The sequence below is a fragment of the Equus przewalskii genome, chromosome 7 (assembly GCF_037783145.1).
Source record: "Equus przewalskii isolate Varuska chromosome 7, EquPr2, whole genome shotgun sequence".
NCBI classification, from domain to species: domain Eukaryota; kingdom Metazoa; phylum Chordata; class Mammalia; order Perissodactyla; family Equidae; genus Equus; species Equus przewalskii.
Window position 1 is genome coordinate 34,811,593 of NC_091837.1, and position 12,697 is coordinate 34,824,289.

At 38.0% G+C, this 12,697-nt stretch overlaps 1 protein-coding gene across 8 annotated transcripts in view; it reads left to right on the forward strand.

The window, feature by feature from the left end:
- The window catches only part of PTPRM (protein tyrosine phosphatase receptor type M), a 771,793-nt gene that overhangs the window by 598,238 nt on the left and 160,858 nt on the right, over positions 1 to 12,697 (forward strand). The window lies entirely within an intron of this gene.

The following is a 12,697-nucleotide window of genomic DNA, read 5'->3' on the forward strand; positions in this document are numbered from 1 at the left end:
ACTGTTTAAATTCCTCTACTTGTTTAGTGAAATAGTTCAGTAAGGGGTTTTTTAAATTAATATATAAATAGAAGGAAGATTAGTTCTGGAAGCACAATGCCATCTTAGAAAATACCAAAAAAATGGGAAGGAAAAAAAATGAAGCCTATGCGTTGATGTCAGTCCCAGCTATGGGGAGGACACGAGGGGAAGCCCCCCAGCCTGAGCGCTGCTCCACCCAGGCAGTGTTCGTGTGCTGGTGGGAAGCAGTGTGACAGCAGGGCCGTCTGACTGTGCTTTGCTTCATGTGAGAGTTGTCCAAAGCTGCATTTGGACGTGACGCAGAAAATGACTTGATCAAGAGCTCTTCTTCATAGGTAATCCTTATACGGTAACTAAAACAAAACAAAGCAAAACACTAATGCTTCCCACCTTAAAACCAGAAAAGTTTTTGAAAATTATAGTCTCTTATTTTCTCTCTAGTATATCAGGTTTTGTTATTCTTCTGGTCTGAGTGTGGAAAGAGTTTGTGTTATCAACATGTGCCATATTCTGTTTGTTTCATATGCATTTGCAAGCATAAAATGATATCTGCTGTTTAAATTACTATTAAGTGCCTAGGTTTTTTTCTTTTTTTTAGAGTTGCTCTTACATTGTTAACAGCCCAAATATCATGTAGCTAAATGATTTCAGTTTATCCAATTTGCTTGACAATTAGACAACTATTCTAGCCTTGGGAACAAAGTATGTTCATCATAAAAAAATTAAGAATGTGATCTAAAGTTCAAAGCTGAAATATTAAAACATTTAGTTAGTAGAAAGCTTGAAGAACTATGCACTTAATAGACACAGAAACAGTCATTTCTCACTACTATAAATTCTGTCCCTATACACAAAAGGAGTATACATATCAAGTTTACCCATTTGGTACTAAAAAAACACTCCATTAGGCTGCCTTGTGGGTTCTCCAGACAGACATCCCTTCTATTCCTATGTGAATGTATGGCCTTAGGTTACGCTTATATGGTTTCATATTTAGAAATGTGTACAAACAGGCATATGGTTTCCATAACTAATAATAAACTACACTAAGTTCTTTGGATTTGCTTTCCTTATTCTTTAGTATATGTATATATGTTTAATTGGTCATGACCTTATAACTTTCAATATTTTGGTGTTTTAGAATACAGCAATATGCAATATGGCTGTGATCCGTATATAGTCATATTTGGAATGATATGTTATGCTTGAGTTATAAAAATAATTTGACACATCCACTATGTTCAGTGGATATCACATCTGCCAAAAATATTTCCATTTGCACACTGCTAGCTTTCACACATAATTACTTACTTGTTCGTCTCAGGACATAATGTCAGCTTGGACTGTGTAATATAAAATAATCTCATCTAGATACATAATGAATTTCTATTATCTGAGAATTGTTTATATTTGATCACATTTTCCTTCTTCGGGAAAACATACTTCAGGGAGAGGAAAATTGCAAATGCTTTTTACATCAGTGCTAACTTTTGTTTGGCATTGGTGTTTGGAGGGCCCAGTGATTAGGAACACTATTGTCTAGTGGCAATGTGCTGAGCCTGTGAAGTGTGAGAAATGGCTTCTTACCTCATGGGTCTCATAGGACACTATACATATTGAAAGGTGATTAATTAAATAAGACAGGATGAGGTGGAGGTAATGATTTCTTTTGAGTTCAGAGAAAAGTGAGGTCACCACAGACCAAAATGTTAGATGCATCAAGGAGCTGAGCCTTGAAGGATGGGAAAGAATTAGTTCTGGTTGTGAAAGAAGAGAGGAAATGCACAATGAGATGAATGGAGAGAGAACAGTAGAGGCAACAAAAGACTGCTATCAAGGCTGAACATTTTGTGAATAACTAATAGCTGATACTCTTGATGTAATCCATTCAAATCCATGAATGATGCACTGAGATTTTAATAGAAAAATGGGCGAAGGATATGAACAGTCGATTTATAAAAGTGGAAATGCAAATGATCAATATATACATTAAAATCTGTTCAACTTCATTCATAAATGATGAAATATAAATTTAGAAAATAAAATAGTTTATTTTTCACATCAAATTGACAATTACTTTTAAAATCCAGTTAGAGTCTAGTGAGAAGCACATCCTCATGCATTTTGTGGTGAGAGTAGAAACTGGTACAAAGTTTTTTTAAAGCAATTTATTGTTTGCATCACTGTTATTTTAAATGGGCATGCTAATTAATCCAATATTGCTCAGAATTTCTTATAAGGGAATTTTCAGTTTTAAAGATAAGGATGGTCATCGCAGGATTATATACGACTGAATTATTTGGAAGCTACCTAAATTTCCAACAACAGTGACATGATTTAAAAAAATGATGATACAACCATTTGATTAAGTATTGTTTAGTCATTAAAACTTAAAACCAGCAAAAATCAGCAAAATGCTTGATGACAGATGAGTGAAAATCTCCTTGGGGTCTCTTTTGGTGGAAATTCTACCAATCACTTGAAGTATACCTGTGTTTTTATTATAAAGGAGTAAAAATGACCCTAACTAATGATTACTGTGAACATTGCCAACTGTATAAACAACAATTAAGAATGTTCAAATAGATAAAAACTAAAGGAAAGTGATAACTTTAGGATGAAATTTATAATTTTTACTATAGCAAGTGTTTTTACATAATAAAATGATAATGAATTGCAGAAAAGCATTAATTCTAATATTTGTACCATTTTTTGGTTTGCTGGCTTACAAAACAGATAATAAAATTCATAGCAAAGGATAAAACCTTTAAAAAAATTTTGGCAATTTGAGAGAAATATGTTTGATTGACAGATATTCACAAGTTAGAAATTATGTCTAAAAACCTTAAGCGTTACCTTTGGGAGATGAGGATGAACAAGCAAAGTGAAGGCATTGCTAGTGATGGAGGCGGAAAACCGGGGAAGGATAGTTTCCAAGTAAATACTGAGAGAGGACTGCTCATCTTGACCAAAAACTGCTGATAGGTTGTGTAAGGTGAAGACTAAAAAAAGAGACCATGGGATTTATCAACATGGAGGTCACAAGAAATCTTGCCTAATGGCTTCAGCTAGGAGCAAAATCTTTACTGCAATGGTTTCAAGAGAAAATTGGAGAGAAATTAGAGACAGTGAGTATAAGCAACTCTTTAGAGGAGTTTTGCTATAAAAAGAAGCAGAGCGATGGGATCCAGGTGGAGGAGAATGCAGAGTAAAGATAGGATGAATAACAGAAGGAAAATTGGGGATGTAGCAAAAGAGGGGAAAATCGTTAGGGCAGTCTCTTTGAGTAATAGGATGCATGGGACATGATGCACAGCGGGAGAGTTTGCCTCAGAGGCACAGTCATTTTATCCATCATAACGGAATGGAAGGCAGGGGATGTGGGGAGAGGTGCGGTGGACACTTGTGTAGGTTTCTTTACATTTCCTCAGTTTTCTCACTGAAACAGGAAGCAAAGTCATCAGCTGAGAGTGAAGATGTGGAATGAAGATTCAAGAAGAGAGGAATAGGTATGAAATTGTTTTGGAGCAGAGAAGGAAGGCAAATGGTCCAGGGAGACACGGTGTGATTGACAGAGAGCCTTAAGGGCTCGTTGGAGATTAGCGATCCTGTCCTCATCAGAATGGCTGCGCATGTTTTCCCAGCCATATCCACCAGTAAGGATGCAAGCCAGAGAGGTGGAGAGTGGACTTACTGCAGGGTTTTGTGATGTGATGGAGGAGCTGAAGAGTTGCGAGCTTTGTAAGGGAATGATTGTCATAACTGGGTAAGAAGAGAAGTGAGGACATGAGAAGATATAAAAACCTTGTTAAATGAATGGGCAGAGATTAAAAAAAACGAAGGAAACGGTCATCTCAAACAATTCACAATTCACAGTCTGGTAAAGAAAAGAGTCAAGAAAAGACAATGATCAGGGCTACAAAAGAGGACTGTGGAAGAGGAAATGAGAATGTCCCCAGAGGGGAAAAGGTCACATGTGCCAGGGTAGGAGGACAGGAAGGACTTCAGAGAGGAAGTCAGAAAGAAAGGATGGAAATTTGACAGCTGGGCATGTGAGGAATGGGCAGATACGAAAAGAAAATGCCATGTACAAATGTGAACCCCAGGGATGACAGTGAATGTTTGGTCTGTAGTTAATGCATTTTTTAACAGGTCTAGAAACTATGTTCTTCACTGTCTAGGGTTATGAACAGTAATGATTATATTTCTTAATTAAAAATTTAATACTTCTTTGTCACTCCCCAGCATGTATGTATGTATATGTGTGTATATATGTATAATTTTTTATAATATAAATTATATATGTGAGATTTTTAACTAACATTTACATCTTATGACTACAGAACAAAAGTCCATTGTTTCTCTTCACCTTCTGCCCACCAACCACCCTCGTCCCAACTTGCTTCCTCTAACTTCCTGAACATTCTTCCTAGCCACTTTTAGGCCAATTCCTCATTTTCTGGCCTTCATTATATTCTGTCTGCCAACATTCCAGAAGGCCAACTTGAAAATATAAAACTCAAACTCTAGTATGTTTAGTTTGGGTTCCCAGCAAATAACACGCACCAATATTAGGAGTGATGTGTGGAGCTTACTAGGCTTTGATGCCCTAGCCTCTTGGCTGTGAATCATGAACATTTCAATGGAGGTTTTAAGTTTTTTCTTTTGGTTTGTTTCATCACAAAAATAACAGAGGTCATTTATGCTAAGTATATTCTGTGAGGGTAGTTTTTATGCATAATATTTTCTTAAATGCTTAAGCAGTAACAGCATGACTTAAGATGGTAATACTCAGCACAGGAAAACTCAACAGGCTCCAGAATGTGTCGTAACATAATTGAGTCCTCTAGGACCTACAGCATGCTGATTATAGTGTTCTGAAACCTCACACCCAAGATGGTAAAGGAAGCTGTATCCAGTTAGCACTAGACCTGATTAGTCGTAAACCTAGAGAAATCCCATTTAACAAAACCTTATGAACCAGAGAAGGTTTATTGGAAAGGGGGGCTATACACATTCCCCTGATGCAGAAGTATGTTGAGGGAGGAGCAGCAAAGAAAGCAGGCGCTCTATTGGAGCACATTCTCTGAAAGTGGCATGTTTGCAGCAGTTGTGTAAAGGAATCTGTGGATAAGACAGTGGTAAAGGATATGATGAATAGATTTCATAGAGAGAGAGAGAGTGTTAGAGTGGCACCTATCTCATTCATTCCCTTATTCAACTGATGCCTGCTGAAAGCCTGCTGTTGTAGGGGCTAGGACTACAGGAGTGAACCAGAGAGATGAACTTGCATTCTAGTGAGAAGAGGACTTGAAAAAAATGAGGGTATGAGACAAATATAAGATAGTGGTATGTGCTGTGCAGAAATTTGAAATTGGATAATGAGGTAGAGAATGACTGATAATTATTCTTGGCCTAAACAAGCCTTCACATCTATGAGGCTGTGTTCAAAATGAACTATTCAGGATGGTCAGTTTCACATTCACCTAGCATTCATTAAGCACATATTCGATGGCAGGACTTTGACAGGACATAGCATAAAATAGACTCCCTATCAGCATGCTTTTGATACTTCACAAATGAAGGACATCCTCAACAAAAGAGTCCTGGGATTCAGGTATTTGTCACCCAAGTTTATACTACTTTTGACTGGGTTAAACTTTGAAATGGGAATTAGTCGTATCACACAATAAATTCAGGCCCAGAAAATTTTGGAGACTCAAAGAATTCTCAAAGCCACTAGGATTCTCCCGGGTTTGAAATACCAGGCCCCACCCATAGAGGGCTTTGGGTGGTGGCAATTGGTACAGCAGGAACCAGGATCCTGTGAGCACAGCCTTTGAGGAAAGGCACACAGAAGCTCTGAGTAATGCGGAAAGTAGGTGTTAGTGAGTCACTGGATGAAATTGTGACCCCTGGATTCCTGTCAGAAAAGGTGTGCTTCTGTTTGGTGGTGCATTTGTAACGACACAGTGACAACATTAATCAGCAATAACATTAGGTAGCAGTTTCTGAACCGCAGCTTCAAAAGCTGAAGCGATGGTTGTTTCTAATTTTGTTTATTTAAGTGTTGTTAAGAGGTTTGGTTATTACCCATGATGGCAAAGAAAATGCAGATTGTATTGTTATAATTCTGAAAATCACTTGATGCATTTTCTTTTTATCTGCAGTGACTCTGGCTCTTTGAATTTTAAATCCAGACTTTGAGTTTTCAGTGAGTAGTTTGTGTTTCTCATATGAAATTCAGAACATCCTTGTTAATGATTTAAATACATTTTTCTGTAGGACCAAGCTGGATTTTCTTTGACTAGTACCATTTTGACCACTTCATTAACCCCAGAGAATAGGATGAAATTTGAAAGTTATTCTCTTAAAAGTACCTTCCCTATGTCCAGAACTGGGTTTCTGAAAAATCATGTACTAGGAAAATTTATGGTTGAGGAACAAGATTGGGAAGCAATGGGAAGAGGAATCTATGACACCCCTAAAAGTGTCCTATCTCCATTCTATAATACAATGAAGATGAAGCACTATATAAATGGGCCATCAACTGCCTAAATGTATTTTAAAATAGTAATAACCAATATTGTGCAATGTGTCATTTACCATCTCTTGCTTGGTAGAAACTTTGCAAGACTTGCCATTCCCAAAATTTCATGAAGATACTCAGAAAGCATTTTTTATTATTCCTGGAAATATACATATTAAGAGCCATTTCCCATGTGTCTGGCATTATAGACAGTTGTTCAAAGCCTTTTTGATTTTAAGACTCGATTATTCTCTCCTTGCTTTAATTCTTTCCTCAAGTCCTACCTCCCTCTTTTTACCTGGTTCCCTGAGGCAAGAGTAACTTGGATGCTTTGAATGAAAAAGGCTTGGAGTAGCCTTTCCTATTCTACACAACATATTTCACATAACCTCTCCCCACCAATAACTGTGGGTTACTTAGCCTCAGCTAAAGCACGTGCCGAGGGACGTGTCTTTCTCTTAAGAGTGAAGTTCTATGGTTCTGCTTTCTTCCTCATTTTCCTTCATGTTGATTGGTTTTATTGCAAAAACCTTTTTCTGCTCCATATTCAACTTTACCTTGGTTTTCTATTTCTGACCCCAGATCTCTCTCTTTTTACTTATTCCCAGTAGGATTGCCTGGCCATTCACATCCTCTGTATCTGAAATTTTCCGAAATGACTTCAAATATTTGGAGATTTAAATTTATGTGCACTAAAATTTTGAATAAAGAGAATTTATGGTTGAAAAGAGATCATGATATCCTATTCTAATTAATTTCAATAAATAAATAATTTCTAGACCCGCAGACAGTTGTATCTACACATAACATTAATAATAGTTCAGACATGCAAAACCTGTAATTAATGCTCATAATAGACTGTAAGGTAAAGAAAACACGTTCTGCTGATTTCTTTCTTTCTGATTCAGTGTGATTGTGTTGATAATATACTTGTTTTAGTTTGTTTTCAATTTTTTTTCCTGTTTTTGGGAGGGGGGGGAAGGATAATTCTATTTTGTTTTGTTTTCTGGAAGGCCAAATCTCTCATTTGGTTATTCTTTTTCAAAATTTTGTTTTTTAACTACCAGGTATGTTTTGATTTAGTTTTTTGCCCAACTAGTTTATAAATCGTCTCTGAATCATCTGGTGACATATTATTTCCATGGGGAATACGTAAGCATTTTGTGGGAAATTACAGGCATTTCATAGAAATGAGTGCTCTTTTTTACAAGGAGCTGGCAAAGATTTTCATTTTAAGTGCTATAAACTAGTACACTATTCATGCTCCTCAGGAGTGATCTCGGGTCTCCTCCAGTGCCGCTGAGATGGGATGCCTGGGAGAAGAACCATTTAGGAGGAAATCCATTAGGAGGGCTCTTGCGCCTACCCTGGGTGGAGGGAAACGGATGTGCTTAACTCCAGAACTGTGTTGCTTATGGAAACAGCTTTGTGTAGAGTGTTTGACTCTTAGACCATTTGGAAGTCTTCTGCCTTGGCAATGTGTATCTGTTTCATTTAATCCTTTGGCAGGGTTAATAGTATTTGCACAAACTTTTCTCTGTGTTGTGAGATGTTAGTGTAAGTTGGGACATGCTGGCTTGTCATTTTCTAAAGTGAATCAGTTTATCTTTGGTTTAGCCTGAAATTGCAGCAGAGAGTATGTTTCCCCCTGGGATCTGAATGTGAAATAACTGAAGCAGATTGAAGTTGGCAGTGACTAATGAAGTCTCATGCAGAAGTCGGCAAGTCAGGGGGTTTCTGCATTTCAGGGAGGAAGAGTGGGAATAGGCAAGCCTCTTGGAGATCAAGGCGTCCCTTCCCTCCCCTCCGGAGCCCAGCTCCAGTGGGGAAGAGGGACTTACACTTCCTCCTACGTTCTTTCTAAAGACATCAAATTCATCGTATACAAATTTGTTCCATTACTGATAATTCCCAGCTAGCTTCCTTGTTTAATGAGCCATTTTAGCTGCCTGAAGGTATTCTACATACAATAATTTTAATCAGTCACATAAAATTTATGAAGCTGAGATTCCAGTGAAAATTAGCATGAATTAGAAGAGTGGTAGTACATCTTTGAGAACTCCGTCAGCAGGCTGGCCACCTTATATTCCCCTGACAGTGTTCTGGGAAGGGCTCTGTTGGTGATGGACATCGTAATGACCACCTTGGTCTTAGTAAGTCTCAGTATGCACAAGTGCGGCTTTGTTGTTGTTTTGTTTTGTGTGGGGTCAGTATCTGCATATATTTCCCTTATACATACACACCTTTACTTAAAAGAATACCAGAGTAATTTCTTTCTTTTCTCTTGAAATGTTTTATTTTTGCAGCTGTTTTTTTAAAGGCTTAAAATGGTTTCGGGGATCCATGGTATCACACTGCATTTGCTAGATTATGCATATACAATTTTCTTGGTGCATTTGGAAATACGTTTTGAAAGAAACTGGTGCTCTCCCTCCCTTCAGTTCATCTCTCACAGCCCCGTGCCCACACGGAGAGCAGCAAGATTTGTGTTTTCCAGCTCATTACACTGACAGCAGAAATTAGTTTGTGGTGTTAAAAACTAAAAAGTTAAATTACAGCTACACGTGTCCTTTATGCAATGGAGCGTGTGGAAGATGTTTGATTTTAATGTTTGCCATAATGGAGAATTTAAATTACAATGTTTGTCAAATCTCTAATCTTTGTTACAGAGTGGAATATTAATTACGCTTTTAACGATGAGAGGTAAATAAAATGAGCATGCACTGCATGCCCAGGGGTAAATTGCAGATTACCGGCAATGTGACACAATGCACTAAATGTCAGTTTTGTCAAACAAATTTAGAGGAACACTTAAACTATTAGTTTCCTGTTGTTCCAGGGCCTTCTTGCAAGAAGCGACTGTTTTGAGCAGCAGGGACACTGTGCCTTATGGAAGACTAAGGGAGTTAAATTGAATAACCAGATGAATGAGGAGACAACATCACAGACACACTCAATTAGTTTATAACTGTCTATTAACTTCTGTCAGTGGTTTTGAGTAAACAGCGGATTAACTGTTGCCCTTTTGTGGGGATCTTGGGGAGCCATGGCAAAGGGGCAAGGTGGTGCTCAATGGAAAGAAAATTTTTCTGATTCTCATTTCTCTCTGTCTTCCACTTTGTCCATTTTGTATGTGAAGCATTGGTAAGTGAAGTGTTGGTAATGGGTAATAGTTGTCAGAGCCTTCTGGGGCTTTAAAGGAAAAGCACTGAGGAGTGCCACGTGTGCAGGTGTTATTTCTCTTGGCTGTTCTTGAATTGAACGGTGACATAATGCCCTCCAAAGAAGAAGTAGAATTCAGGTTGCTGTGAGCCTATCCTTGGGAAAGAGTAATGATTTGTGGTTCTTAGAATTCAAGAGAAGAAAACCTCGCCATAAATGATCTCAGCCAGGCTTTCCACCCTCGGCGTGTTGTGTGTGGAAGGAGTGCTGAACAGTGCGTTCCTTGCTTCCTATGCCACAGTATGGAGCCTCACAGGATGATGGAAGTCAGCCTTGTTTCCTCTTAGGGCATTGTTTCTCGTTTCAGTTTTTATGCAAATTCTAATCTAATGCTCACTTTGTACTGGATTGAGGCAACCTTAAGTAGTACAATCATTAGATATTATCAAGAAGAACTGCAAAATTTAATATAAAATTATGAAAGAAACATAACAAGAATTAAAGGGAAAGAAGGAGATAAAAGATTAGAGAGGGAGGGAAAAACAAGACCAAGAAAATGTGGAAACTGTGAGTACTGATTTCAGAAAGTTTAAAGTATTTCTGCTGGTTCTGAATGTACATCCTTCAAAGATGCATATCAACTTGCATTTTGGGGCATGCAGACATTACATAATGCAAGACATTTATCAAAGTCCTTTTATATAGCATAGAGCAGTCATAAAGTACTCCTGCTTTTCATTACACATACACACATGCACACACATATGCATACAAAGGGATTCATTTTCTTTTGCTATTTTGAAAAAGCTAAGGAATTTACACTCAATGCTCCCGCTGGCCAGGTTGGGGCATTCCCCATGTGAACCTGTCCAAGTAGAAGCAATTGTCAAGAGAGAATCAGGAAAAAACACAACGTGTAGTGGATAGATCCACTAAATCCATATATATTTTTTTTAGTTAGGAAAGCTATAGTTTCTCCCAAATAAAACTCCTTTGGGGAAAAGAGCCAAGACTGAACCTAGCTCTTGGGTATCTGTTTTGACAGCTGTGACTATATTTGCTGGTTCCATTTACAATAGGAGTGTTTTCTTTGATCATCCCTTGAATTACCTATCCAAAGGTCATTCTTGTTCTTAGTACTTAATGTTACTTTGGACTAAATGTAAGCATTTTTGTGCTGATGGATGTCGTTAAACACTACATTTTCTTCATAATAATTAATGAGAACCATCAGAGTGAGGGTAGTTTACTCATCAAATACTGCACGAAATCCTTAGGAGATAAGTTCCCGTGAACAAAATGATGGTAATCAGATGAAATAATAGTTAAATGATTGCCCTTGAAAAGTAGAGGCATTTTGTTTAGCTTGAACTCTTTTTCTTCTATTTTTTCCCTGCTGAGCTACTGCTGATTTGAGAGGGTATTTGTTTTGCAAACTACTATTAGAGGAATTTGTCATAGAAGAGTAAGACAGGAGTAGACATGAAGAAAAGCATTATCCAAATGATAATCAAGAGTGTGTTCCCTCAGTTACCTCTGTCCCTACTACTTTATAGAGCCTGTACCCTAACATGCTTTGGTGCTGCTGTTGTGGCCACTGTGGCTGTTTTTGCATGCCCATCTATCCTAGTAGTGGGAGTTTCTCCGAAGCAAGGGCTGTTGTCTTCACCATGTATCCCAAACTGCCAACACATTGCTAGCTCACAGAGAGTGCATATGAAATACTGAATGAATGAATACTGGAAAAGGATGAAAGACATCTTTCATGGATACCCAGACATCCAAGATGAAGTAGTGTTGTTTAAATCAACATTCAGCTGTTAGAGAAGGTTCTCAGTTTCCCTCCTAACTATTGAGTCCTTACCAAGTATCAGGAAGTGTGCTTTACCTGTATTCTCATTTAATTCTCATAATCACCCTACAAAGTAGGTGATACGCTCTCCCCATAATATATATATATGGGGGGACCAAGGCTCAGGGAAGTTTCTGTGTCTTTCATATGAAAAGCTAGAACTGACTGAGTATGTGGAGGGATGGGGAGGTGATCTTCTCTGGTTGCAGCTATTTACTCGGTGAAATAAGAAGTATTCATCTGACAGAAGAGGGAAAGGGTAATGGACTCATGAGGAGATAAGAGAAAATGGAAAATTTGTTTTCCTAAATGCAATCCCTATTTTATTATTTCCTGCTCAGCATAACTTTTCTTGTTTAAGCATTGTGTCCCACTTCCTCAGCTTTGCCCCCAAGGCCTTCCACAGAATGTCCCCAGGGCTTCACTATACACCACTCATACCTTATCTATTTTTCTAAGAGTTGGTTGGCTAATTGTAAATAAACTCTGAAATGCAGAGCCATATGATAGTAATGATAAGAATTTGTTATTGTATCTTGCGAGAATGAAATGTTAGGGCGGCTTCAAGTCAGTGGCTTAGAGTTGGTGGGTAGAGATGCAACCAATCTTTCCAATGGATAGTTTAGCAAAAGATTTTCAATTCTATTAATCTTAATATATGACAGTCTTAAATATTACAGATATTTTTCATGTAGTTGTTTTTAGTTTTAAGCCTCATTAGCAGAGTAACTTGCTGAGCATTCTCCTCGTGACTCGGTGAGCAGACCCTTCACAGTAGAATATCTGCTGGCACAGCCACCAAAGCAATCTGAAGTCGCAGGACTGAAAAAGAAATCTGTGTGTGACTGAGGAGGATTTGGGCCCATTTTTGCTGATTCTTCCACCTCCAGAAGTCTTAATTGTTCAGACTGCTCAAAACAACACCTCACACAGTCTGGGAATTGTGATGTATGTCAAATGCCAGTATGTGTTTGCTGTCATGACATTTAATATGGGGGGGAAAACAGGTGTTTTAGAAACTAAAGCCAAAAATCTCTTCTCTGTATATGAAGTATATGCAAGAGGAGCTTTCAAATACCTTCCACCCAGCCTCTGCTCCCCCTTAACTCTTGGATGTGAGTGAAGAGCACCAT